Raw genomic sequence first — 26,295 nt, forward strand, 5'->3', positions numbered from 1 at the left:
GGAGTTTTGTGATCTCTGGCTCCCAGGACACCAGCCCTGCAGATTTTGGGAGTCAGACTCAGATACGAGGTGAAGCGGGCAGGCTATGGCTGTGTGGTTATTTCTGTACAACATGAGAGATGATGTGCATCATATCAGATGGTGCTAATGGTGGGATGAGAGCCCTTGTAGTGCTTTCCCTGACAGATCTCTCCTAAGTACAGTCCTGGCTTTCAAGGTCTTCATGCTGCTGAGTTAAGACTTCTGGTGTTGTGAGGTGGACCTTGGAAGCTCTCAGATTCCCAGCACAGGCTGTGTGTCTCTAACTCCCAGACATTCTCTTAAGAAATCCGTACTGAGCTAAAGACCTTGGAAGCAAAGCCCTAACTGGCCTGCTGGGATGCTGCTGGGGAGCCAAGAGTCTTCCCACTGTAATCCTGCCTTTCTTTGGGTAGAAACTAGTTGAAACAGAAGTATTGCCATCCCAATGAACTCTGCAATATGCAAAAGTATTTCTTTAGCTGAAAAAGTCTGAAGCTATTTTTCTGTAGAAAAGGGGGTGAATGACTTTAGTTGCTCAGTAGACTGGGACTACAGGCACAGTGTGGAAAAGCGGACAAACATAAGTAAATCTATGAGAATTTTGCTCCATGGGTGCATTGGAGATGAGGGAAAAGCTAAAGTGAGGGAAGAAAAGTGCCTCCTGTGCTGCTAACATGGTTGATTTTACTTGATATAACCTTTATTTTGGATCACAAGGCTTAAAGACTTCTTTAACATCATTTCATGCATTTCAAACATGTCTGTATGACATGCATTAGAATCTGCACTCTCAGAAAGATGGTGGTACTTCCCAGAATGGTGTACGTACGTTTTGTGCATATGTCAGGAATCCTGACACTAAAGCCAAAGCGCTTTATAGCACGACGCTCCTCTCTTGTAATGGCAAGGGGAACTGGGAATGAGTTCTCCAGACTGCTCAGTATCAGTAACCTTAATAACTCCTTTCAAATCCTTTTCCCAAGTAGTAGTTCTGGCAATCACTGTCCACATTTGCTTGGATTGGGCAGAGTTTTAAAAAGTAGATTGGCTGGAATAAGGTAGCTCTGAGCTTTGCTCACAGCATTGCCCCTAATAACTCTGTGAAGTATTTCTGCAGCCACTAAAGCTATTCTGAATTTCTAATGAATTTGAAAATCATACCTCTGGAATGGAAAACAAGCTCTGTCTGCTCTAGAGACAGTGAGTAATGGGGGTCAACTCCAGACTCTACAAATGAAGATAAGGCGTTTTGCCACTCTTTGGATAAATCTGAAATCCCCTCTGTTTGAACACTGTCACTAAGAAAATTCTACTACTCTCCAGTTTTGACTGTCTGTAAGAAGGTTGTAAGCTAGATAACTAGGAACACACATTTTAAGCTAAATGGTTTTTCTGTTTCCAAAGACTAGCTGCGTGCTGGATTTTGATATAAATTTGTATGTACAAAAATATAAGAAATATATGTATAAGCCTAGGAAGACAAGTCCCATGGAACCTTGCTCACCTATCTCCATCTCATAATTGTATTCTTCTGATCCAGCCTTCCTCTAATAAATTAACTTTCCTCTGTAGAAACTTGGCAGCAAGCAGGTGGCCAGTGTATTGCATCTGTTGTTTGACAAGCACTGTCATACGATTTTTCTTTGTTCCTTTGATTAGTTTTTGTCTGCTGTTTTTTTTTCCTCAGTTAGATTGTAACTTTCGTGGATTAGGCATCATCCTCTGCTCTGTGTTTATGCAGTGCCTGCAATGAAGGATTTTGGGTACCTGTACAGTGAAACAAGTCAGATTATGGCCACTGGAGATGGACAAAACTTCCCTGCTAAAATATTTTCCACAAAGAAAGGTTGATTTTGCCTCCTTCTCCATCCTTCCCCTCCCTGGTTATTACTAATAAGAAAATTGTTTCATTTTGGGTCTGCCTAACTTAAAGGACTTGCCTATTGGCATTAGGGTCCAGTCAGGGTCAACTGTACTTCCATTCTCCCCTACTGGCCCTTCTCCTTAGCTGCACACTATTTCCTACAAAATACTGAAATAACCTGCTGGTTGGCAACTTCCGTGGAAAGTTCTGCTGCTTATGAATCAACAGTTTGTGTCATTTTAAAGTTTCTATAGTTTGAATGTTTTGGCCTCATCTGGGCTAAAAAATAAATGTTTTGCTAGCTAGTATTCTTTTTTTTCCCTCAATGAAGCCTACAGGGGAAAATGCGTGGGAGATTTTGCTACCGTCTTCCTTCCCCACAAAGTTCAAGTAGGTCAAATGCTACTGTCGATGATCTACTTTTAGTTTTACTCCTCCAAATCTCTTGGACTTGACTTTACAAGTCCTTTAATGTCACTTCACACTGTAGTGGGAGGAAGTGAAAATTACAGGCCACAGGCAGGGTTCCAAAAAGTGCTCTCTCTTTCTCAGAAAAGGGCTGGCATCTTTCCATGGGCCTTCATTGTATTTTATAGCCATACTACAGTATTTAACAGCATAATTTAGGAAGTGTTGGTACTCCATAGCAGAGTGTGGAGAAACCGTCTTATTCAACCTCTGGCAACGTGCACTGATTCAAATAACATATTGTGAGGTAACATTAATGTTTTCTGGAAATGAAATTGGAATCAGAAATGCCCTTATTGGCTGTCAGCATAAATACTGGTGTCATCCTGATCAGCAAGCAGAATTCAAGACCTTTTAGCCTTATAAGGTGACTCTCTTTCAGAACTTCATGTTCTAATTCCTTCCCCATTAAATTAACTGCCCCAAAATCTAGGCACACATTCCACTTTCATACTTGAGACAAACATGATCTTTTTTGTTGCTCTTCATGCCACAACTCTGTCTACTTTTATGTACTAGAAGATTATTTATTCACTAGTATTGTGCATGGTTATATCTGAGAGCATTTAAATATCTGAATTATGTCTTTCAGTTTATAAAATGCATGAAATGCTTAAAGAAAATCAAAGTCCTTGCTGTAGATTAAGAATATATCCTAAATGCATTTTAGAAGACCCGATGCAACACAAATTCTGAGTGAAACCATTTCCCACCCTTCCAATTATGGTGCCTATTCATTCCTCACGCACTTTAGATGCTTGGAAGGGGATGGATCTGGCTGGGTTCCTAGATTATCATCTGATTTAGGGTATTCTAAACATAGAGGGAAGAAAAAATGTTAACTCTTTTGAGTTGTCACAGAGACCGTTTTGTGTTTACCTCTGCCCTACAGCCACCATGGAACGTGGAACGTGTCTTACAGGCATATGAGGAAGGTCCCTTGTCAGACTGGGGGGAGGAAGCATCAGTTGCATTAGAAGTTGGTCAGATATTGTCTCTCAAAGAGATTTTAGCTTGTTCTCCAGCCCAAAAGGCTACAATAGTTCTTCATAATTTCTATCAATCAGTTGCATCAGACTTTGTACCCAGAATAAAAAGACATCATACCCATGTAATATCATTCTTCACAGTTATAATCACAATGTCAAGCCCTTCCTCCAGGACTGGTGCAGTTTGGTCTACCCTCTCCTACTTTTTGATCTGTAGCCAGGTCTAGTAGGAGCATTGTTTGCTTGTCAGACAGGAGGTGGTGACAGTTCCTGGAGTCACCCTTGTTGCAGCTCAGTGATGAGCTCTAATACTGAGGGTGCACATGTACCCTTCTGCCTTCAGTTCACAGATATTAACACTGAAGTTGGCCTGAAGAGGGCAGCCACTAATAAGCTATCCAGTGTGCCTATGTGAAACACTCTTTTCTTCATTGGGTGGAACTGGAACTACCCTATGGAGCAGGTACTGCCCACAGCATGGTCTGGAGTCCTTGTCCCTCAGTACATTTAACAGTTCACACAAGTGCTTGTTTACACCATCCTTCCTGCCCACAATGGTTTCCCTTGAAAAGAAATCCAGTCCAGAAGGGAGATGCAGTAAACTCTGGTATATCTACCAGGTTGGAAAGTGTGAGGGGAGTGCTGCATTGTATGTCTGTCCCATAACGTAGGTTCAAATGTGGTTGTGCAGGTCTACGTGTATAGCTTTTGATATTTTAAATTCATAAAAAAACAAGGGACATGACTGGAAAACAGTCCTGCTTCAAGTAGGAGGTTGGACTAGAAAACCATAGAGGTCCTTTTCCATTGGCATTGCTGTGATGTGAATTCTGTACCTGCTCTAGCTGGGAAGTTTGAAGGGATGATGTCTATGCTAGTAACATACCCACAGATTTACACACATTTACAGCAATCATAGAATCATAGAATCAGTAAGGTTGGAAGGGACCTCGGGAGATCATCTAGTCCGACTGCCCTGCTCAAGCAGGGTCACCTAGAGCATGTTAGACAGGGTTGTGTCCAGGTGGACCTTGAAGATCTCCACAGAAGGAGACTCCACAACCTCTCTGGGCAACCTGTGCCAGCGCTTCGTCACTCTCACAGTGAAAAAATTCCCCCTCACGTTCAGGCGGAACTTCCTGTGCTTCAATCTCTGCCCATTGCCTCTTGTCCTGTCACACGGGACAACTGAAAAGAGTTTGGCACCATCCCCTTGACACTCTCCCTTCAGGTGCTTATACACATTGATAAGATCCCCCCTCAGTCTTCTCTTCCCCAGGCTGAAGAGGCCCAGCTCTCGCAGCCGTTCCTCACAGGGCAGATGCTCCAGCCCTCTGATCATCTTTGTAGCCCTACGCTGGACTCTCTCCAGTACCTCTGTGTCTCTCTTGTCCTGGGGAGCCCAGAACTGGACACAGTACTTGAGATGAGGCCTCTCCAGGGCTGAGTAGAGCGGCAGGATCACCTCCCTTGACCTGCTGGCAACACTCTTCCCAATGCACCACAGGAGACCATTGGCCTTCTTGGCCAAAAGAGCACATTGCTGGCTCATGGTCAACTTGTCATCCACCAGCACTCCCAGGTCTTTCTCTGCAGAGCTGCTCTGCAGAAGGTCAGTAGCATATTTCCTCTATAGCTTTCACCTGAAGTTATCAAAATAGGCAAGTCAGTATTTTAACAAGAACAAGTTAGCTGGGCAATGAACTCACCTTTGTACTTTTAAAATTTTCACTTATGAGCCTCAAAGCCAATATGAGGTAATAGTATATGTCATTTCACAAATGGGCGAAGTGAAGTGATGTAACCCAGAAGCGGTGAGGAGTAACACTACCATGCACTAACCACTGGTCCATACACTTCTCTGAAGATGGCATGTGGCTTGGTAACTGTCCAGCACTACCATCTGCAGAGACTGAAACTCAATTGCTGTTAACGAGAATGAAATTATGGCAATATTAGCATAATTGGAATGAGAAGAATCCTAGTTCAAAGATGATTGATGCCCACAGAAAGCTTTGGATGGAGGTAGAGAAGGAAGGTCCAAGAGTGTTGGCTCAGACTTTATTTACCTACAATTTCCCCAGGTACAGGAGAAAATGTTCTCAAAAAAAAAAAAAAAAAAAAAAAGAATAGAAAAGAAAAAGGTTTAATATGGCTACTGACTGGTATTAAATAAATGATGCATGTTGGCAGAGCGATAGATGAGAATAGTGAAAAACACATTGTGAAAGGATCCAGAAGAATTGCTGTCATAAATCTCCCCAAACTATTCTAGTCAGAGAGAGGCTAAAAACTAAGTAGGTTACAGGGACTATAAGGAAAGGGGCTTTAGAAGAAACTCATTGCTCTGTAGATTCATTGACACAAGTTTTGCCCATGTGTCCTGCCTCTTATACGAGGAGCAATGGTTGGCCAGGGAAAGGAAAGGGCTGTGAAGGCATGAAATTGCAACTTGGGTTGTTGGGCTTTGGGGTTTTATTTTTTATTTGAGGCAGGTTAAAGGAGCTCCAGGTGTTCTCTCTAGAAAAAAAGAGATTAGAAGGCAACATTAATCAAGTTTACAACATATTCAAACGAGGAGATAAAGAGGAGAGAAAAAATACCCCTGAAATGTTTTTCTAATGAATGCATATTTTTTTAGCTGAGGAATTCACAGGGGTCGACATGGAAAAAGACATATATATATGCAAAACTAGGGTTAGAAGACAAACTGGGATTATTTGCAAAGCTCATAAATAATTTAACTGTTGGAAGAAAAATGCATCTTATTACCAAAGGAGTGACTCTAGGCCTGATAAAGTAAAGGGCTAAAGGAGATTTCATACAGAAGAATGACAGAGCACGGCTACTTGTGTGTTACAATGTGTCGTATCAAGCATGGTTATTCTTGAGTAAAAACTGGGCATGTTGGGACAGGATATTCTGGTTTCTTTGACACGCTGAAATACTTGTACGCAGAGCTAAAGGACCTTTATGCTGGAAAGAAATTACAGTTGCTTGTTGACTTTTGTAAGGTGTTAGTGAAAGTGGTTGTAAATATTCCCATTAAATTTTCTGCTGTTGGCCATTGCTGAGTGCTTTTGACAACTCCACTTTTAAATGCCCAGAAGGAGTTTTACAAAGAACTAGTCACTGAAAAAATTCAGGAGCAGAAGTACCTTCTTCATCTGCATTTCTAGTTACCATGAAAATTGTGTAACTTCACAGTGACCAGGGCAGGTCATATAAGAGCTTAGTTATCTATTCTGCATGCACAGTTATCCATGCCGTTGTCACACTTACTCAGTCTTCACATCAGTCACTTTGTGCTGTTTAGTCATGCAGTCAAATGGCTAAAGTTCTCAAAGTCCCTGTTCCATATCATTTCTGTTCCTATCAGGTGAGAACAACTAATACCTGCCCCTCTGGCTTGTATTCCAATTTTGTTTTATTGAACTTGAGCTATATTTTCATTGCCTTTGAAGTGACATTTCCGGACAATGAGAGAAGCCAGACTGTGAATCCCGAAGCTTGCTTCCTGTGAACCTATGCAGTCTTCATCTGTGCCCACCAGTGACTTAACACATCTATTGGCTGGCAGTTACCACTGCTCATCGCAAGGAAAAGGTATGGAATAACTGCAGTGCTTGCTCTTTGGTATGCAGAACCTGGCCTCGTGTGCACTCCCTTAGGCTATTTCAAATGTAAGTCCAAAGTGTAGCCAATCATCTGTTTTACTTCCCATTGCACTGAACAGTTACTACATCCCAGCTGAGATTTAGTGGTTTCCATCTGCACTGAGGCAACTTCTAATTTTCTAATTCAGCCACATGTACTGTTTGCCCATAACTGTTACGTCCATCACCTGTGGAACAGACAAGGCTGTGGACTCCAGCTGCCTTGTACTAATCCCTGAGAAGCGAGATCTCACTCGTTATCTTGACTTATTTGCTAAAAGTGCAACAAAAACACTAGGTGGGCTAACAAACAGTGATTTGGACCTATCTATCTGACCTAGGACAGTCAAAAGATTTCATAAATGATGGCTTACTGACTAGGTGGATGGCAACTAGCCATGGTATCACTAGCAGTCTGATACAGAGGCAAAACAAGGTCCAACCTAACCATGCTTACTTACCCTCTCACCCTAGCTATCAGCAGTGGCACAGGACTCTGCCTGTGTTCCTTAGCTATTTTCAGTTAATGGGGAGGAGTGTTCATTTGTATCTGATGGATGAAAACCATTCCCAAAATTCAGTATTTGCAGATATAACCCCTGTATGGATGGAAAAATTCCCTGGTCTCTGATTAAACTGGATCAAGGCTATAAGTCTTTCAAGTAAGTGTGTTGCTTTACTTGGATTTCCTATCTCTAGAAAAATAAAACACCTTAAATGTACAGTGTTTCACCTAAACTCAACTTTCTCCTAGTACTGCAAAAGCTTGCTAGTCAAGCAGAGAAAATATATACTTAGTAAAACTTTAAGATCAGGCTTTTTAGCTGGAAAGCGAGAGGGTATAAATAAGCCAGCTATAGGGCAACTTCTGCTTAAACTGCAGAGCTTAATCTGCAGAGCTAGTTCTTTATCTAGTCCTTTATCCTCTTTTGGCCAGAACTGCTATGTGTAACTCAGTCATCAAAACAGGGGTTTCGAAGTTTGCCCACCAAGCCATCTCCTGAATGGGGCACTCAGCTTAAGTGAAGAAAGCTAATAGCTGGTCCCATGCAGAGGGCCAGACTGCTTTTCTCAGGTCCCCATCAATCTCCCTGTCCTGCTCCCTCTTGTAACCTAAACTTAGCTGCTTGCTGCTTTTCAGCTAGCAGAGGTATGCACAGTGTCTGAGACCTTATTTGTCTTTGAAGTTGAGGCTGTGGGGTGCAAATGGAAATTGCCTACATGGCTTTTCCTTGGAGTTGGGAGTGTTGGGTCCAGAAACACAAACACCTCTTTATTTGTCATCACTGTCCTGGCTGCCTGCCCTTGAACCAAGCTGAGTTGCTCCCAGAGCCAGCTTTAGCATACGCCTGTGAAATATGACGCAAAACATTACTTGGATGCTTATTTTGTGAAATTCCTGTGCTCCAGTGTGCTATGATGTTCTTAAAGAAGCAGCAGTAGGAAACAGCCTTAATGGAAGGAGTTAAATTGAGGAAAAATTAGGCTGATGCTTTTCATATACACTTATATACCTTTAACAGTGGTTGGGGGGCTTCTATTGGCTTGGCTTACAAAAGATACTGTTAATGTCTAACATTTGATGACAGATAGTTCACCAACACTACTAGACCCATTGTCTCACTTAATAGCTCTTTGTTCTAGCTGAAGGAAGGTAATCTTTTCTTGTAGGAGTTGGTAGGAGGATCTGTGTGCAATGTACCTTCTGACAGTCGTTCCAGTTTTGGAGCCTATTCTGTAGTTCACTGAAGTGGAATCCTCTGCCTTGCCCTCTGGGGGAGGGACGCACAAAGTAGATGTTACAATCGTGATGCCGAATTTGTGGGTACTTTGCTGTCTGATGAAATTCACAACACTGAGTTAGACAATCATGTTATTTTTGCAACATGTGGAAAACACAAAACACACAAAAATAGGATTCAGGGGATCAAACAAACTTGGTGCTGATCCACCTTAAAGGATGAGGAGAGGTTTAGGGTCTCTGTCACTCTGAGAAGGAAAGGCTCCCATTTTTGAGAAGTCATGCTGTAGCTCCCTCTGAGGGGAGTTAACTCACCCACTTGCTAGCAGCCAGCAAATGTGCATGTTTACAACTTTACTTTTTAAAGAGATGAAAGCATAGATTGAACCCAGCAATTCTTACTTTCCAGAAGAGTGCCCTAAGCAACAGATTAAGGTGTACCAGAGAGGCAGGCTGTGTCCCTTTCTCCTGGCAATGTCTGCTCTGTATGATGTGTGGTATGTGTAGGGGAGCTGTGTTAGGAATCTGGGTCTCTTAGGTGAGGTTGTGGTGTTGTTAGCTCTTAATTTCCACTTCTGTTTCCATCTTTTATACAAAGTGAGGTAGATCAAATGAGTGGAGTTGTGTCTCCCTGGAGTACTCTAGGTTTCAGGGGCATCTTCCACTTCATGGGAGATTCAAGGGTCAAGTCCCCAGCATCCAGCCAGAGGAAGAATCTGAACCTGTATTTACCATACCTCATTTAAATGCACAGTGCTCCATTAAGTTCCTGCTCACAGGAAAATGGTATTCTTACCTGTATATATCTAGGCAAGGAACCTCCTTTCTCAGTCTGTGCTTTGCTGGATGTAGCCCTTGCCAAGCTGAAGACTTACCAGGTCAAGACTCAGGATTCAGGATGGAAAGAGCTGGTTTATGAATTCCTTGGTGGGATGACATTTGCTACCAAGGCTTTTCTTGCCACCAGAACCAGTTATGTGTTTATCAGTGCTAGTGCTAGGCTGGTTCCTCTGTAGAAGTGCGGGCATCTTCAGGGTTGGGTGACCACTAAGAAAGGCCTGCACAATACTAGCCTTAATTGCAAGTGTGTAAAGAGACAGCAGAGTGCCCTCATTCAATTAATAAATGGAACCCAGGAGTTCTGATTTGGTATCTTCCAAATAGTTTTATTTTGCATATGTTTGCTCAGTTGCAAGTGCTTACCATAGTGAGAGGCAAGCTTTGTAACTGAAATCTGAATTAAGGGCTGTTTTCTTGGATGAGTAGGAAGGTAGTACCATTCCAAAAAGCACTTTCAGATATGCAACTGGTTAACCCGAGACTGCCTACTAATATTTCACTGTCTTTGGAGTGTTAGGACAAGCCAGGTATTCTCACATGCGCAGGGAGGTTGGACTAGATGATCTCCAGAGGTCCCGTCCAACCTTACTGATTCTATGACTCAAAATGAGTTTGCTTAGGAACCTTTGTAGGCAACAGTAGCAGCACTTTCTTCTATTGGCCATACTGTACACAAGCTTGCACAAGGTGCTTGGACAGCATTTGCACATCTCACTGAAGCACATAATGATGCATGTTTCCCCATGTGAGAAAGACCTGTGATGTGTGAGTGGCTTCCTGGGACCACAAGCACAAACATTTGTCATGCTTTTAGACCCATGAAGCAGTCACTGGTGTATTAGGGACAAGGGGAAAAGCTGCTGAAAGATGAGCCAGAGAATTCAAGGTGGAAACATCATCACCTTGCTTCATGAAGGTATTTACAGATGTCCTTTGAAAACTGTTGCCATCCACACCAAATCTGGATGTTTGGGTAACATGAATTTTTCTGTCAGAAGGATTCTGGCCAAATGACACAATGTTAATTACATGAACAGACAGCGGGTGGAGTTGTGTAGACTCATTCAAAACCCAGATTGTTTCTTAATAAATAGATTGTCTTACGGTCAACCATCTGGAGCGGGGATGGGGTGGAAGTGAGGAGGGGAATTGTTTCCTTTTGTGTGTGCTAAGGAAGAGTGACTCTGTGGCTATGTCAAGAAATGCTAATATGGAAACGTGACTCGAGAAAGAGATTCACTGTTGTCATAGAGGCACAGAAGTTAGATTAGCGACCGGGATGTCTTCATGGGACTCCAAAAAGAGTGAGAGCAAACCATGCCTTGTACTTGTGCTGAAGGTTGCCCCAGCTATTCAGTGGGGATTGGACTGCAGGCTACTGTAATCACACTGGTGCCAAGGAGCACCTTTGCAAAGGATGGATGTTTGACCTTTAATAAACCTTTAGTTTCAAGTAATGTGGTATAGCAGCTACAAATAAGAGAGAGGAGTCAGCGTCAAATAGCCAATGGCTTTTGAACCTCTATAATAGTATGTTCCTTAGTTTGCAGTATTCTGGAAAATATGGGCAGGCAGTTACAGTCTTTCAGGTTGGTTTGGCCTCTCTCTTCATCTTTATTCCTTCAGACTGGATTTAGGCTGGAGCTTTTCTTTGGCTACTTTCCACCCCTTTGATACAGTCCCATGCTAAAACAGGCCCACAGCAAAAAAGCTCAGTTTTGCTTTACAGCACCTACGGTGTTAAGGGATGAACTTCCTTGGGAAGAAGCATGGAGCTTCCAGATGACAAGCAATTACATCTTAAAACAGGGTTGGTATGTTTGGACAGCCCAGAGAAGACTGTTTAATCAAGCATAAGGACATGCTTAGGTCTGTGCTTCAGCCTATCCTATTTTAATCTGTGTCTCCACCATAACCAGAGATGAATGCAGCAAGTAAACATCACTTAGCTTAGGTACCAACAGCAATATAAACACAGCAGTACTTTATTCCCCTCCATACCAGTGTAAACTAACCTCCAGCAGGAGGCCTGTGCTCTGGTGCCTGCCTCCTTTTTGGAGAGTGGGTTTGGAGATCTGTCCATTTTGCTCTGTGCAATATCTAATGCATGGTGGTGTGCTGGGAGAAGATTGTGGCCCATGCATGGTCCCTCCATGTTTCAGTGATAGTCCCTGCTGCTCCTGATAGCTGGGGAACTACCATTTCAGTAACCTGAAAATTCTCCATTTCAATAACCCCAACTGGGCCTCTGGGGAGTCAAGTATTTTTAGGAGTACTGACCTGGTCAACATAAATGGCTCTAATAGTGTTTTCTGACCTCCCCCCAGGAGGTGGTTGCTCTCCTGAACTGGGTATTTCATCCTCTGTGTACTGAAGCTACCTGAGACAACACTCTGAAATCTTGTCTCATAGTCATCCAACAACAGCCCCCAGTTTTGTCTAAATGGCTGGGGGTATTGCCAGCTGGAAGCCCCAGAGATGCAGCTGCTTACTTAGACTGTATGGCCACGTCCTCACGGGTAAACCCGGATGTAACTCACAGTGTCAAACGCACTGCAGAAAACTAGCTCCTGCTCAAGAAGGGGGAAGGATGGGCCCCAGGGAGCTTGGATATGAAGAGGTACAGCTGGAGGCACAATATGGGAGACGGACAGCCCCAGAAGTGGGGAGGGAAATGGGCAATATCTTTTAGTGCTACCTTTGCTGTGCCACAACTAACTGTGGGAAATTAAGACTTCCCTATTTGTTGTGAGTTTTTTGCTCTTAGAAGGGCCTTCAATGATCTTCACTAGCTTCCTCTAATTCTCAAACTGGCCCAGTTCAGAGGACAAGTGGTTGTTCTAAGCTAGAGGAAAGGATATGTCTCTATTTGTCCCCTAAGTCCCTGCAACTCGGTGCAGGCAGCTGGATGAGTTTTGCAGCAGCAACCTCTCCTCACTGGAGACCTAGTCCTTGTTTTTCTAGCTCTGTGACATTTGAAGCCAATCTCTACATCTTTGGCCTACTTAACCCTCCACAGATTATCTTCTGTGGTGAAGGCAAAGTGGAGGTTGATGTATGTGCCCCTCTGTATTTACCTTTACCTTCAGATAAAAAGAAAATACTGACCATATTCCCTCCTTGTATTCTTCACCTGATTTACATTTCATTTATTTCTATAGTCCTGAACAGACACTAGTAACTCATAATAGTAATAATAGGAGTTTCTACTAATAGAACTCCTTCCATCTGTAGAGTTCACGCTATGGACAAGCACCATTAGTCCTATTTAGAGATGGATTTAGCTGGTGCAACTTGTCCAAATGCAGAGGGCCCTGTGAGAATCAGGAAGGAAATGCAAAGTCTCCTGATTTCAGCCCCATGCTCAGTTGATCTTGTACTGCCATTTCAAGGAAAAATTAATTCAAAAGACTAGATGTGAGGGATGCTCAGGAAGAAATGAAACCCCATCTCTAGAGACTGCTGAATTTCACTAGATTGTCCCAAAGCAGCAAAAGGAGCAATGTCCTGAGCTTTGGCCTCTATACTTACCAGCATGAAAAAAACCATGAGCGTGAAATCAAACAACAGGCTTCAAATGGGAGCTACAATGACTCTAATTTGTATGTGCCGTTATTTGATCTTCTAACCTACTAGGTTTAAGGTAAACCACAGTGGAATATCAAGCAGGCGTTAAATGAAACAGTGTCATTAATTCAATCCAATGAGATATGTTTTATCTAACAAAGGGATTTGTTCTGATACTCAAACAATGTATATTAATGAAAGAGTTGAAATAGATTCATTTTGTTCTCAAAGCAAACACATTAAGGAAAGCCATCAAGAAGTAAAGAACATGGCATTTTTTTTTAAACTGTGCTTTATTTAGGGCTAAGCTGGAAAGCGTCATTCAATAATTACAGAAGATTACAAGGAGTTTTAGGGAATTGAGAGTGAAAGAGCAGTTGTATGGAACTGCAGCTGCGTTACACATCTGTATGTCCTAGCTGTGGGCTCAGTCTGGCTGTCCTTACTCAGGCAAAACACCCACTACAACCCAGTGGGAGTTGTGCCAGAGTAAGGACTGTAAGATCAGGCCCAATAGGGAATTAAAAAAACAAAAACAGAACCAAAAAAGAACCAAGAGAAAGGAAGAAAGAAGTTTAAGATCAAGATAAAAAATACTAAGAAAAACAAACAAAACCATTAAAACAGAGTAAAACTGAATGAAGAATCAGAAACAATTATCACACTGCTCAGTCAATGCAAACAAGTGTGAGAATGATGTAAATCAAGTTTTAAGACTGTGAAAATAAATTATAATAAATATGATATACTTTAAAATATATGTGTTCTTAAATAATTCATTGTTTTTTCTGAGTCAGATTTTTTAAAGCAATGTCTTATTTTTTAACTGCTCTAAAGTCATTTACCAAAGATAAATATCGTGCTTTCATTAAATAGTTTTCCTTGTTTTTTCTCTATCATTACAATTAAAAGTCCTACAAAATATGCAAATTTATTTACAGAAAAACAGAGCCAGCATCTTTTTTTTTTAAACATCCCCCTGTTTTTCAAAATTCCTTGTAAACAGTTTCAGAAATTCTTCAAAGAGATTGTTTTTTATGTTTTTTTTGTTTTTATTTTTTTATGTTATTTTTTTTCTTTTTTAAGATTAAGGTTCTAGGCTAACCCCTTGCCCTGAAGGTTTCTAGAGCAAATATGGAAGCTACTGAAGCATAGGATGATGGGAATTTTGCGGACAGCAGATCATGAAGACATGAAGCGTTTAGCTGTGTTTTGTTGTTCAAGTTAGAACTAACGTCTGATAAAAAGACAGCTGTTTTGTTTCCCATTTGCATTGTCTACAGAATCGAGTTTTGTTTTGTTTATTTTTTTAATAGCTGGAATGCTTGCAGTTAAAAAAGCTGCCAAAATAGCCATTTCTCTCCTTTTTCTCCTCGATAAATAACAGCATCCAACAGCAATTGGCAGAGAGTAGGAATTTATGCTCAATCTAAACTCTACAAAAATTACAGTTCTACAACATCTTTGTTTTTAGCATTAACGCTAACTTCTATGTAGTATTATTTTTTTTTGCTTTTTTCTTTTTTATGTTGTCTAATTTTTTCTATTATATAGGTATTTTAAACTTTCTTTTTTTAAATTCTGTACAACTATTAGGATTTTAAATGGGGAGAGTTAGAAGCATTTACAAACCTTTTTTGTTTTCCACTTTAATATCAACCATCTTTCCTTTCTCTTCTCTATGCCTTTTTATGTATTTATTTATGTATTTATTTATTTACTTTTTTGCTTTTCATAGATATCCATCTTACCTGCCTTTAACAGCGCGATCCTTACGTATTATACAGAAAACCATATGAAAGCTTCATAGACTCTAATTAATGTATAACCAAAGAACCTCCCAAAGTATCAAAGAACTATTATCTTGCCGTTTTAAAAGCATTTAAGCATTTTTTTTAATTTTTACATATTTCATATAATCGCTCTCAAAAACTGTTTTAGGAACAGCTCAGAGAAAAGGAAAGAACTTCCATATTTTACATACAGCTACAAGTCTGCGGTAAAAAGTTTTGTCCTTTGGTCCCTATATAGCTAAGGAATGACAGATAAAGATGCTCAGTGACTGTTACCATGGGTCACGCATGGTAACCGCATCCTTGGTGGCAAACAGGCACTCCTTTGTCAGCATCCAGGTTTGCATCTCCTGTTTGAAGAAAAGCCGCTGTGGTGATATCAGTGTCTCTTCAGAAATCCTGGTTGATCTGGTTCCTGTTCTGATTTTACTTATGTGTTTGTTTGTTTGTTTCAAGCGCATGTCCTTCGAAGTCAGCAGATGTGATACTTTTCTTGAAGAAATGTTACAGTCTAAACAATCAAAGAGAGAATAAGTCTGAAGTCTTCAGCTTGATTGATATTTGCTGATATGTCAAAGGTGTAATCCAACAGTTCCCTTTTTTTTAATATATATATATTTTTTTGTCTAAATGTGGCCCATTCAGCTGCTGCCCTAAAAAATGAAGAAGATCATTGCAAATTAAATCAAAAAGGGGAGGGGGAAGTAGGGAAGGAGGGGTAACTTGGGAGGGGGGTAAAAAGACCTAAAAAATGAAATAAAATTAAAAACAAGCCTGTCCTTTTGGGCCCGATCCTGCTCCTGTTGAAAGTAAATGCGTGTTTTCTTCTCCCCTTCAATTGGGACAGGATGGGGCTTCTGGTTTGGTGTTTGGATTTTTTGAGGTATTGGCTCTGATTCTGCTCCCACTCACGTCAACAGAAAGATTCCCCTTGACTTCAGTGAGAACTGGATCAAACCCAAAGTGAGCAAGGTAGTCACGATCATGATAGAGAAAAAATGCAATTGTTCCTAATAATAATAACAGTAGCAAATCAAATTAGTAGTGATGTATGTCTATAGAAATGCATATCACTATATCTGTATGGATAGCTACATTGTAAATTATTTTTAAATGCAACTCTACAATGCCAGATCACAATCTTGCTTGGTGAGCTTTGGTAGCGTGAAAGGCATTGAGAAAGAATTATTCTACATTTTAATGAGGTGCCATCTATGACAGTGTATGAGGTTTCTGTGGAGATATAGCTGCCAATAACATCTACTCCTTTGTGAATGTCAGGAAGTAAGACTTTGAACAGGCAATTTACAGGAGGTTAAATAAAAAAAAAAAAGACTTGGAATAAACTTTTTTTTGCAAAAAAAATGTAAAGCTAACATTTCTTAAATAAAAAAGTTATTTAAAAAAATGTAATCATGATCCGACTAGGCTTGACATTTAAGTAGGATGCTTAATCATTAAGGATTAGCTCTTATCTCTTTCTAGCAAGCAGGTTCTTCTTATACAGTCGGTGATTTATTACATCAAGAAACTTAGCAACTGCAAAAGGTCCACTCTGGTGGAAAAGTGTCATGCGGAATATCAATCCATGCTGGCAGGTTTTCACACTGTTGGTTCAACAAACAGCAAACCGTACACAGCAGTCTAAACAATTACAACACCAAAAATAATAATAGAATAAAAAAAATAAAAAAACACTCGTCAAGGACCCTTTTTCAGTTGTAAACAAAAAGATGCATTTTGCTTTTTGATCTGGATGGGTTTTATCCCCACTCAAAACAATCCCTCCCTCCCCTTGAGCAATTAATTTTGGCTGGAGTTGCTGTAATGCAGAACCTTAGAATTAGAATTCTTGAAAAGGCATACAATGAGGCTTTTCTTGGGGTTGTTTTTTTGGATTGCTATAGTTTTCAAACTACTGATACTATCATTACTTTTTTTTTTTAATTTTTGGAGAGTGATTTGAAATATCCTAAGGGGAAAAAAAAGGTGTCAATTGAAAAAGGCCCCCAATTCTCCGGAAAAAAAATAAAATCACAAGATTTTCAGTGCAAAAAAATTAACCACGCATTTTTTTCTCTCTTTTTTTTTCCAAATTATCTGTACAGTTATAACAATCCCATTTTTTCTAAAGAATTAGGAATCCATCTTTTTTTTTTCCTTCTATGTGACATCTAGAGAAGCATAAAACGCTGACGAGAAATCAAACGACAAATAAAGAAACCACTGCAAGCACCAAAAACGAAACGAAAATGAGCACAGCAAAAAATTGTGGCAGCACAAAGTCAAAAAAGGCACATGTGATCATGACTGGCCAATCATCAACTGATACAACATCCAAGAAAAATGCTTCAATCACGGCACCTGCACGAAACTTGACGGCATGTCATGCAACCAATTCTTAGCTTGTTACATGACGCCATCATGTCACACTTTCAACTTCGAGTTGATTTGAACTTACGGCCTGGGGGACTGTATTCTCCACTTTCATGTCATTACGTGAACTTTTTTCCTAGCTCAGCGCGAGACTGTGGTGGATTTGACTGGCTCTTGGTTGGTTTTGTTGGAATTTGATTGAATGACAAAAGAAGAAAAGATTTTTTTTATATATATATATATATTTATATATAGTGTGGAAAAAGGGAAAGGTGGGGAAAGAAGATATATATAAAAATAATAAAAAAAGTTACAAACACAGTATCAGTCAAAAAGCTCTAATGAATATACTTGCCATTAAACTATAGAAAATGAAACAAGAAAGAAAGCAAAAAAACCAAACCAAATAGAAAGAAAAGAAAGAAAGGAAGGAAGAAAAGAAAGAAGAAGAAAAAAAAAAAAAAAAAAGGATGGAGGAGGCCTAGCCAGAGACACACACGTAAAACACACACTTAAATGTAGACACACAGTCAACAGTGAACAGTAACGGAACATTATGCAGCAGCTGTTGAAGAGAGCATGCACTGAATGAATGAGAGCAGACACAGATCGGTTTGCAAAGTCTGGAAAATAAATACATTTGTTGCTAACCAGGATGCTTTCGTTAGCACCAGCCTCTCCCACCCTCCCCCCCCCCCCCCCCCCCGCCTCCTGGGCTAGCCAGGTCCTCCAGGAGCCATTCCATTTCCTTGGAGGGGCTCTGGAGCAGCTACTGCTCTAATTCGATAACATCCCAGAAAGTTAGAAGTCATGGGGACTAAGAGCTGCTCTGCTTTGGCAATTGAGAAGAAGAAAAAAGAAAAAAAAAAAAAAAGAGAGAGAGCAACTACTGATTGCTGCATGTCCATTTGGTGGTTTATGGTAGGCTCCGAAATGCAGTAATGCTGGTATGGCATGGGAAGCAGACTTGTAGGAGGACTTGGATGATACCATGGTCCCTAAATCAGCATCAGTAAAAGAAGAAAATATCTTTGGCATTTGGCTTTGACCTGAATTATAAAAATGAATGGAAAATAGCAGAGGAGAGGAGAGGAGAAAGAAAAGATGAAAAAAAAGAGAAAAAAACAGAAAAGAATAGAATAGAAAAGGAGAAAAGAGGAAAGACAAGAAAACAAAAGAGAAAAGGAAAAAGAAAAAAAAGAAAAAAAGAGAGAGAAGAGGACAGAGAACTGCCAAGGTCTGGTTGCTACAGTCTTCAAAACACCCTGTTCCTTTCCTATCAAGGAGAATGTCTCTTTCCTGGTCCTGGGAGTTTTGCCTCAAAACAAAAATCACTGCACACAGTGATACACTTGTCTCAGTCAGTGGCTATGCGCCCTATTCATCAGATATTGCCTTTCCTTCCCTTTGGCTCATATCCCTCCTGTCCGCCTAGTTCTGAAAAGTCACTGCACACGGCTGAAATTTCACCTTGCATTTAGGTGTCACAAGAATATTTTGGCAGTTCTCATCCTGAAATCATGCATGATGGCTAGAGAAAATTTTTTCTTTGGATGTTTTTTTGACTGTTCCTATTCTTTCCATGCTGAAATACACATTCTGGCTAGGGAGGTTATGCTCAGCTGACAAGAGATGGTGCAGAACTAAGGCCCTGAACTGAGCACTGGATTCAGCTCCAAACCTGGCCCACAGTTGGCTGCTGTCTTCTTGGTCAGATCTGGCTCCTCTTTGATGGCCTTGCCCTGAAGCCCTGCCCTTTGCTTATATTGAAATGTCACCCTGAACTTCCCAGAGTTTGGATGAAGGCAATAGACTAGCATCCTCAGAGCAGATGCAAGATTTGGCTCTACAGTTGCTTCTCAAGCCAAATGGGTTCAGAGAGAGAGAAAACTGACTTCATGAAGATGGCTTGGGGAAGAGCTGTTGTCACTTGTGTCCCTGGGTACCCGAGGACGAGCAGCACGAGCCATACAGACCCAGACTATATGTGAGGAAGACCAAAAGGCCTCCAGGATCCCCTTACCTCATGGAGCTTTCTGTGCGTATTGTAGCCACAAGAAGAAGAGGTCGGGGAGGAAGCACGGACTGGCAGCAGTGTCATAGCAAGTCTCAGTTCTTTCCTTACCTCAAATGTGCTAGCCGAGGCAGCACTGTGGATTAGGCATTATTTGGAAAAGAGCTGAAATATTTTGCTCCCCTGAATGAAACAAGGAGAGACTTCTGGGGAACAAACAAAATCCTGCTCTATCCCTAGGAAGTGGCAGCAATATACAGCCCTTGTTGGGCTCGCGTATAGGACGGCACCAGCCCTGGAGGGAGGGCAGGCTGTGGCAGTGAGTGGCTGCAGTGAGTTGGCACTGATCCACTACTGAGAGCTAAGGGCTGTGTCTCTAGCTGCCTACCTGTGCCTGGGTGCCTGGTCATGCCAGAAAAGGCATCCAAAATGCCCAGCATGGTGTGCACTGTGTATACGTGCTGCTGATTATAGGCTCTGGCACACTCTATGTATGCTAGCTCAAGGCAACCCTGAAGCTGAGGAGAGGCTCTTGAACATAAACTTTTCTGAGGAAATCATTTTCTTTTACTGTTGGAACATGAAGGACCAGATTGATCTGCCAGTGACCACTGGTTGTGGAGTGGGTACTACCATCCCTCTGCCTATCCTCCACACACACCTTCAGACACTGTGGATGTGACAACATGCACACACACACATGTACATATAGATGAAGGATTTGGACTTGCTGAGGGTGAAAGAACCAAAAAGGACAGAAAATGCACTTTAAAATGAAAGTCAGAAGTGGACATCCTGTCTGCTTAACTTGGATCTGTATTTTAAGCACTGAATGAAGCTGTCCTTCAAAAGTAGGTGTACATGTCACCTACTTAGTTGGTGTAGAGGAGGTTTTTTGAAGGTCTCTAGAGGGATATCCTGCCCACATAGCTGACATACCCGAGCATAGGCAAGGTTTGTAATAAGCAGGAATATCTTTAGGTCACTTGATTGATTTACATGAAACAGGCTTTCTAGTGCACAATCAAGTGAAAAGGGTTTCAGGTCCTAAACCTGCGCAGACAGACATCCCTCTGGAGGGCTAAAAAGGCAAATGCCTTTCTCTGATGACTAGGCAAAGAAGTTAGATACCTATCTGTTGAGGACTGCTTCATCAGTGGCCTGAAATTCAGAGGCAAGTTAGGTATCTGTGCTAGATAGACTGGACACCAGCCAAACTCATCTATTTAAGAAACGCAATTCACCTTGTTGGGAACAGGTATAAACTTTGGGTATTACTGAAGTAAATTTGTGAATAAAAGTGTTAAAAGTTATGAAGACAAGTATATACAGCCTAGTTCAGAAGTGATACTTTGGCGATAAAGAGGGAGCATATTCTCTGAGCTCTGGGGTTCTGCGCACAAGGATGGATTATGCAAAGTATCTTTGTTGCAGGTAACACTGATCAAGAACTTGCTCCACTGAACAAACCATAGCAAAAACATTCAGTAAATGCCAGTAACCAGGCATCTACTTTGAAGCATCTAAGTGGAGCCAGAGACTGTTCTTGATTGCTGGATGGAAATGCCTTACATCTCTAAGAGTGAGATTCAAGATGCAGATACCTAAGCAAATCACCTCAGTCTGGTTTAGTGGAGAGAAACAGGGCTGGAAAGTCTCAAATCACCTCATCCTCAAGGAGCCCTCCAGATTAGGCTAGACAAACCATGGCTGAAAGGAACCTAATGTCTCTCTATTGACTATAAAGATGACCTTGAGTGACTAGCTCAAGACAGTTACACTGTATGTCTCTAACAGAAGAGGAGATGAATCCTAATTGAAGCCTCAGTTAGAACACACACAACTTTAGTTATGTCCTTACAGTGGCTTCCCTACTCTACAGTCCTAATGCTACAAACACCTCTATCACAGGAATGCTTTTAACAGCGGCTTCTGATCAGACTTTGGGGATTGACTCATTTTTTCCCCATGTCGTGAGCCAGAGCAAGATCTACTTTCTCCTGAAGCCTTTGGCCTGGACTAGATATAAGCACTTAACTTAGGAGTGTATTTACTCTAGATTCTACATGTCTGCTGACTCTGTTCACCTAAGATGTAAGTAGGCCTTGAAGACGTCTTTCTCTTTTACTCTCCAAACACTAGAAAGAAAATTTAGTAAGTCAGGCTGAGTGAACAACCCATGGAAAGCTTTAAGGCTACTTTCTTTTACTGCTACCACTAAGAAACAGCACAAGTGGTTTTATCAGAATAAACAGGTTATATCACAATGAAAAGAGACTACAGGATGATGATAAGATTGAGGCATTTAATGGCAATCTGTGCACATCTTTCATCCCTACTTTCTACATATGGCCCTACTAAAGAGCACCAATGTCCCTGCAACTGGCTCTAATTTTTCAGCTATTCACTTGTATTTTTTTTTATTCTCCATAGATATGAGTCATTGCTGAGACCTGATGGCCATGAATCTGGGGCTCTGTAGATTGTGGACTGCCTGTGGACTAGGCAGTCCCACCAAGCAAGACTGCTGGAGCATTATACAAGGATAGATTTCCCAAAGGACAGAGAAGAGGATGTCAAAGACGCTTTGGCCCCCCATTTACATCTCCAACCTGATGGGTAATTATTGGCTAAATCCATGTCTGCAAACAGTATGAAGGATTCTGCCCTGTCCACTGCCAGAGGCAATGGCAAACTGCCCCGGTGTCAGTGGGAGAAGATCACTACTCTTGCTACTGAATATTTACGTGACAAAGTGAAGCTGTTGTGTACAGCAGGATTTTTGTCGAACTATACAACAAGCTGTTGAAACAGAGAGAGAGGGATGGTCCTTTCCCAAAGACTTTATGAACTGAGAAGGCGCAGTTCTGATCTTCTTTGAAAGCATGCAGTTCCTATTATATGGTGTGACATTCACCATATAATTAATCTAGGCAACGCATCTCATGCTATGCTTGTGCAGCACCTTGCACACACCTCTCAGGGCATCCGATTAATGTCAGACTATGAAAGTATCTGCTAGGCTTACAAATGTAACCCTCTACAGGTGCAAGATTATTCTGTCTTTACACGGCCACAAACAGAATCGGCCCAACACTGCCTCCCTCACAGTCCACTGAATACGAGGAAAACTTTCCAGCTGCAGCTCTTATTCTTCCACTCCATGACTCTACTGCCTCCTATTTCTCATTTATTTCTACTGTATCCTTCCCCCTAGTCCTTCCTATTCAATTTCCCATGAATCATATTTTCTATCCATTTTTCTGTGTTGTCTTGAAGGCAAGGACCCTCTTCCTGAAGAAATTCTAAGGCCCTTGCTTCTTCCTCTACTGAAGTGACAGCTTCCTATGCCCCCAGCTCAGCCTCTGACGCTGGCTTAACATTGCTTATATTCCCACCCCATATGCAGGTTTCCTTAGCTTCATACCATAACCATTACCCTCTGCGTTGGCATGAATGCACATGTGCTTGCAAACCCATCCAAAATTGCAGTCAGGATCCTCTCCTTCTGTGTCTTAGAGGCTGTGTCTGAGCACACCTCTGGCAAGGCAGTGGAGATATTTTTCCTCCAGATGACAGATCTTTACAGCTATTGCCTCTGAGGCTGATCAATATTATTTAAATTCCAACCTGTGTTTTTCTCCCTTGCCTTTTTTCTTGTTTCTATAGCAATTTCTCTCTGTATTTTATGCCTCTGCACCAACTTTCTTCTACTGCTGAAGGGCTCTGCCTTCCCCATCTCAGCACTCCCTCCTCACTGTTCCTAGACATCAACATGCACACAGATCTCCCCTTCCCGGCCCCCCTCCCTGCCTGCCTGGTGGAGGGGCAGGAGGGAAGCAGGGCTCTTCGCAGCTGGTTCCATCCCTGCAATGACTGCTGCTGAGGCTGTAGCAGGGAGTCCAAGATTAGAAGCCAGAATGTCTTAGAGTGGGAAGGGCAGTGAAGGGGACTTTGCATCCATGCTGGGATAAAATGAAGCCTGATCATTTATACTAGAAATCAATGCATTTACCTGGACTCTTGGGGTGCTATTTTTAGGAAGCAAAAAATGAATGTTTTTGTCAGATGCTTCAGTTCAAACATCCAAAGGTTAAAAAGGAAATAGATACTATACATGACTGTATATACATGAATATTCACACATATGTAGCACATGTATATAAAGAGGTACTGTATATACATACATATCAACAAATATACATACATAGACAGAGAAGCTAATGTGTTCTAACAAGATGGGAGTCCAGCATTTTGAATACTAATGTTTTCTGGTTTTTTTTAAGATGCTTGATGTCCCTGCTTCACTTTTCCCATTTATAAATTAAAGGTGATGATAAATATTAGCTCTTAAATTGTAATGCCCTTCTCTCAAATAATCCTATGACTTACTTGCTGTGCAGTGTTGTTACTAGGATTGTTCTCATTTAACTACGTTACATTAAGAGATGGGTGAAAAATTACAATTATTTTCCAGGGAAAATTGTCATTATTTTGGCTTTCTTTCCTGTGAATATCCTAGTTAAAAAACAAACTAAGACTGAGGTGGGGGAGATGGTGAGAGGAAGAGATTAATTTTTGTCTTTTTTAAATCAATCTGAAAACCAGTCCACTCTTAACAGAAATTTAGTGTTTTGAAGGACAACATTTTTAATCAAGTTGTTTTTTGTGCTGTTGGCATTTCTTTTTTAATCTACTAGAATGAAAATTTGCTGCAGAAACATCCAGTTTGGTCAAAATGTCACTTTTTGGTCACCCCCTCCTCCCCAAGCCAGTTTGATGAAAAAATGTCAAGCAGCAGTAGCTGTGTCACCTCTGATTTATCCATTTTTCTATAGCCATTAGTCTCAAGCAGCGGACAAAAAAGCATTGCAACAGAACAGCCACTCCTCAAGAAGTCAGCCTGGATGGTCAGAAAATGACACTGGTTCCCTGTACAGTGGTACCTTTCCTTGCTCTGGTGACGTGCAAGTGGGCACGGTGGGGATTAAAGAGTGGCAAGGATGCCTCAAAGATGATGAGTCCAGGGGTGCCCAGAGGGAGGAGAGCGGGTGTAGGCAGGGACAGCATGGGGTAGGGGCTGCAGGGCAAGTGGGTGCAGCTTCACTGACCATGAGCTTTGCCCGCAAAGGTCAGTGCAATAAACTCACAGGCTGCGGTGGCAAGCAGGACTGCAGTTGAACGTAGGCTGAACATGAGGTGGGAGAGAAAATTAAGCTGTGTGGAAACTACCTTTCAGCACACAATGAAAGGTTCTTTATTACAAGGGGGCCCCAAGGAGTTTGCTATCATCTCCTGAGCATTGCACCAACAGTTTAATTAAAAAAATGTACATGGTTGAAAACCAAGTCTAATTGGGAAGCTGTGAGTGAGCCTCTCTGCCCAGTCTCCACTGTTTCTGGTTTTTTTTTCCCTCCACAGATTGACAAGAACTTATCAAAATACTGATGAACCTGATGTTGCTGAGGGACAGATAGGGATGCTACACAGACTCCCCCCTTTCCCTTTTTCTGCCAGACAACAGCACCTTGTAGGATGATCTCAAGACCCTTAATCAAGCCCAAATCATTGATCTCAGCAGGCAGGGTTATACTGCCTATGACCTCCAGGTAGGTGAACTGATACACCTTTCCCAGTGCCTGCCACAAAACATGATAATCCACAGCCATCTGCCATCTGCCAGTTCGTGGGGGAGGAATGTGGTCTGTCTATCCTGAGCCCAGGCTATTCTTTTCATAATGTCAGCTGCGGGCTGAGGACCCATACTAACCACAGAAGGCCTGAACAGCAAAGGAAGGAGCTGGCCTTGTAAAGTAAGGATGTGGTGGTGGGGATGGAGGTGGGGGAACTGATTTGGGAGTCTCCTCAGGACTAGCACAGCAGATAAGGACAGCCTGGGAAGACTGAGAACAGGAAGGAGTTATTAGAGTTAGTGCTTGTGTTGGGTTGCCACCAGCCATGGAGAAGTCAGGTCTCCTCCCAGCTGAAATCCCAGGCAGGAGTCCCCAGTAACTGTCATGAGACTGGTGCAGACTCCACCGACAGCAGGAGGCAGAACCAGCCTTGGGAGCTGCATGGCCAGCCCAAGCATGGTGCAGGGGCACCACTCTGATTCCGATGGACCATGCAGGACTGCACAAGTGCTGCAAATACTCATCTGAGCCCTTTCAGTGTCAGTCCCACCCTTGGAAAGCAGCATTTGTGCCCTGCTTTAACCTGCAGCACATCCTGTGTGCAGCATCAGTACTCATGGATTCGCTTCTCTGAGATGGGACCCTTCCCTGGGGGCTGTCTGTCTTCTGCCAAGTCTGTTTAGCACCTTACTTAGCCTCTGTATCCCTCTAAATCAGAATGCAGTCAGGAACACATACTCCCAGTTTGCAACACTCAATTATTGCTTCTGATATTTTATTTTTTTTGCCTGCAGCTTCAAATTACCTTCAAGGTGCACAGTGCAATTAGCTAAAAATATTTCCTGCTTCATTTTAATTGCACTAAAACTCTAATGCACCTCCAGCGAGGAGCAGTAAGATGGAAATTGGTGCCCCAAATATTTCAAATTGATTAAAGCCCAGGATGACTCAATAAGCTTACATAGTTCTATTAATTATTAAATGTTATTAATTTTTTTGTTAAAAAAGCCCTTCCTGAAGCCACATTCTATATGATATTTCTGAAAGAGAATACTTTCACTAAGGAGATGATAACTCTTTCTCAGTTTTAGGAAGATAAGGCAAGAATTCCTCCATATAGTTGGAGCAGTTTCTATCTGAAGAATTCACAGCTCTTGGCAAATTTTAGTATCTCAGAACTTGATTCTGAAAACACTTAAGTACATGACTGATATATGTGACTTATGTATGTGACTCACTTCATTGCTATAGCTGAGGTATTTATATGGTTCTAATTTAGAGCTGGATCACATTTTTGTTCAAAGCCTTTCTTGGTTGAAAAGGAAGGTGATAA

The 26,295-nt window shown here is 41.6% G+C and overlaps 1 protein-coding gene across 1 annotated transcript in view; it reads right to left on the reverse strand.

Annotated features, from left to right (window-relative positions):
- Positions 1 to 15,396: 15,396 nt before the first annotated feature.
- CELF4 (CUGBP Elav-like family member 4) overlaps positions 15,397 to 26,295 on the reverse strand; it is a 709,411-nt gene continuing 698,512 nt past the window's right edge. The window contains exon 14 of the mRNA XM_062599561.1: positions 15,397 to 15,450. The gene's annotated coding sequence lies outside the window, so the exon portion shown is untranslated. The remainder of the gene's footprint in view (positions 15,451 to 26,295) is intronic.

The sequence above is a fragment of the Rhea pennata genome, chromosome Z (assembly GCF_028389875.1).
Source record: "Rhea pennata isolate bPtePen1 chromosome Z, bPtePen1.pri, whole genome shotgun sequence".
In the NCBI taxonomy this organism is placed as follows: Eukaryota; Metazoa; Chordata; class Aves; order Rheiformes; family Rheidae; genus Rhea; species Rhea pennata.